Source organism: Galeopterus variegatus, unplaced genomic scaffold (assembly GCF_000696425.1).
Source record: "Galeopterus variegatus unplaced genomic scaffold, G_variegatus-3.0.2 Scaffold5760, whole genome shotgun sequence".
Classification (NCBI taxonomy): Eukaryota; Metazoa; Chordata; class Mammalia; order Dermoptera; family Cynocephalidae; genus Galeopterus; species Galeopterus variegatus.
The window spans coordinates 152,382-155,264 of record NW_007731871.1 but is presented as its reverse complement, the minus strand read 5'-3'; the positions used below and the strand labels follow the sequence as shown (position 1 = coordinate 155,264).

Genomic DNA, 2,883 nt, shown 5'->3' with positions numbered 1-2,883 from the left:
AGCGCCGCCGCGCTTCCCAAGCGGCGCACTATCCAGTGCGCCACCGGGCCGGCCCCTTCTTCCGAGCTTTTAATAGTTTCATGAAAGCTCCTTCAGGGTCTCTTATAGATGCCTCCTCACCTGTCAAAAGAGAAGAGACTGCTTTTGATAAGGAAGAAAGATGGAGCGGCTTTTTGTCAGGCCACAGCTATACATCCCAGTCAAATAAATTAGGAGTCAGCAAACATGAGTGCCCTTTAGAGAGGAGGAAAATAAACCAACACTTAAATCTATGAAATAGCAACAACAAAAGAAGAAAAAGACTTCATTTGAAAAAATGGCCATCTACTCAGAACATTCCGTTTAGATTATTCCATTGGTCCCCAATGGCCAATTGCCCAGTACTCATGCCCAAGGCTGGAAGACAAATATTCTCCAGTCAGCTGGCTTCTCTGCAGATCTTCCATGCCTCCTCACATTCAAGTGCCCCATACTGTCCTGCCTCATGTGCAGAGTGAGTGCAAGTCTTCCTCTGTCCCCCTCTTTAGGGTGCTTTTGTTCTCACTACCATCACAGGTGACCATGATGAAAGACAGTCGTCTGAGGGGAAAAAGGGCAGAGACGCTAAAGCAGAAACCCCATTCCTCCTACTAACAAGCCCTCATCTGCACATCCTTCTCCACCTACCCACCCAGTTCCTTCACTGGGTCCCTGTTCCTGTATAGCATAGCTCCCATAACAGAAGGCCCTACACAGGACAAAATACTATGTCTGTTCTGGTTCTTTCTTTAAATTTGGGCAGGGATCTGGGGTATAAGTTAGATTTCTAATTTGCCGGCTTGTATGTGGAATGTTCAATAAATGTGTGGAATAAAAGCTGTTCTTTCTTTAAATTTGGGCAGGGATCTGGGGTATAAGTTAGATTTCTAATTTGCCGGCTTGTATGTGGAATGTTCAATAAATGTGTGGAATAAAAGCTGTTTCTGGATAAATATTACTAGAGGTCCTAAAATGCAGAAGAAAAAAAGCAACTTTGTCAGAGGCATAGCACTTCACTTGCATTTCATTTCTACTATTTCCAGCTTTACTTGGGGAACCACCCAAAGCTTCTGACTGCATGAAGTCAAGTGTACCATTGTGGAGCTGGGTTTCTTTCCAGAATTAAAAGTAATTTTGGTGGTGGGGAGGGTCAGAAGAGGAAGGAAGGATCGTGAGAAAGGAGGAACATGGGTTTGTGGAAATTGGGGACAGAAGACCCAGGCACTAGGGTACAGCACTTAACACCTCTGATCTTGCTTTTTCTCATCTGTAAAAGGAGATTAAAAATGCTTGTTCTGCCAACTTGTAGGGAAGAAGGAAATAATTTAATTGGTGAAAAAAGCATTTTGAAAGATAAGCAACACTGTCTTTATATAATGTAGCAATATGTTATTATTTATTATTTGCCCCAGATCACTGGTAGATTCACTATGTTTCCATTTCATTCCCCAGATCACCTGTATTCAAGCTATCTGGACATAAAAGCTGTCACATTTGGGAAGTCATATAGTTAGTGCTGAAAACAGAAAAATACTTTAAAAGCACCTGAGTGTTCTGTGGATAGAAATACTTGAGATCCAGGGCAAGTCCAGAGTTGGACAATCATCTAAGAAGGGAAGAACCTTACATTCCATTAGAAGGGCCAGGTAGCAATTTCTACTTATGGAACCAGAAACTCTAACCTCCAAATTAAACAGCACCACTTGGGGTTTCTTGTAAAATTACAAAAACAAAGAGAAGAAAACCAGATCTACACCTGTCCCAAAAGGCAGAGGGCACTTGAGATCTGATGCATGTAAAACCAGTTTACAAACTGTGTTGCACTATATGAGTAAATTATTGCTGAGTGACTAACCACCGAGCAGAGAGCACAGTACACAGTGTGTGGCCATTAATGTTTTTTCCTTCTACTTCCATTCCTTTCTGCAGCAGAGAAATGGATCTTTTTCCACATGGAACAGTTACATTATTAAATTATGTAATATTAGCTGAAAACCTGACTTTCAGCAAGGAAGTAGTACAGAAATTTGGGGATTATGAACTAATGAATAAAATAAAGCAATTATAATCATTAGTGTAAAAATTTATCACCACCAATTAAAAGTTAAAAAACAAATAAGAATAAAAAATGTATCATCAGGTAATTCAGACGCACGACAATTTGTGGTGCTTGTCAGACATGTGCTGTCACAATGCAGCTTGACTGTCTTGCAGACAACCTCAATATTATTTTTAAATTGGCAGAGGCAGCAGGCCAAATGGCAAGGTAAGATCCTATAAATGGAAACAGAGAATTAGATTAATGGTAAAGGGGTTACCTGAGTAGGTCGAAGAGGCAGGTGAAGGCTGTCACAGGGCTGTTCAAAAAGAAGTTCATGAGGTGTGTGGCCTGGACAGTTGAGTAGGAACCAGATGGCCAATTGCTGCTGTTGAATATTGTAAATAGGAAGGAAGACAAGAGGTGCCCAGCAGAAAGGTAAGTATGACAGTGGACATAGAACACTGAGAATACAGGTGATAGGGATCAGAATTAGGTGACACTGATGTAAAGTTTAATTCAGAAGTATCTCCTCCCATCTCAGAAGTCTCACTTTGGGATGAGAGTGCAAAGGGAGAAGGCAGACTTCTAAGAAGAGTCTGGATAAGCCCCTATTCTAGAGTCCCTTTCTCAATTCTTGTTGGCTCTGGTAAGTATTAGAAATTACTCTGGACATAAAAAAACAGCTTAGGGGGCCGGCCTGTGGCTCACTTGGGAGAGTGCGGTGCTGATAACACCAAGGCCACAGGTTCGGATCCCACATAGGGATGGCCGGTTTGCTCATTGGGTGAGTGTGGTGCTGATAACACCAAGTCAAGGGTTAAGAT

General features: G+C 41.9%; 1 protein-coding gene across 1 annotated transcript in view; it reads right to left on the bottom strand.

Annotated features, from left to right (window-relative positions):
• LOC103605357 (leucine-rich repeat-containing protein 37A2-like) overlaps positions 1 to 825 on the bottom strand; it is an 11,733-nt gene extending 10,908 nt beyond the window's left edge. Inside the window, exon 1 of the mRNA XM_008589925.1 lies at positions 56 to 825. The gene's annotated coding sequence lies outside the window, so the exon portion shown is untranslated. The remainder of the gene's footprint in view (positions 1 to 55) is intronic.
• Positions 826 to 2,883: the final 2,058 nt, after the last annotated feature.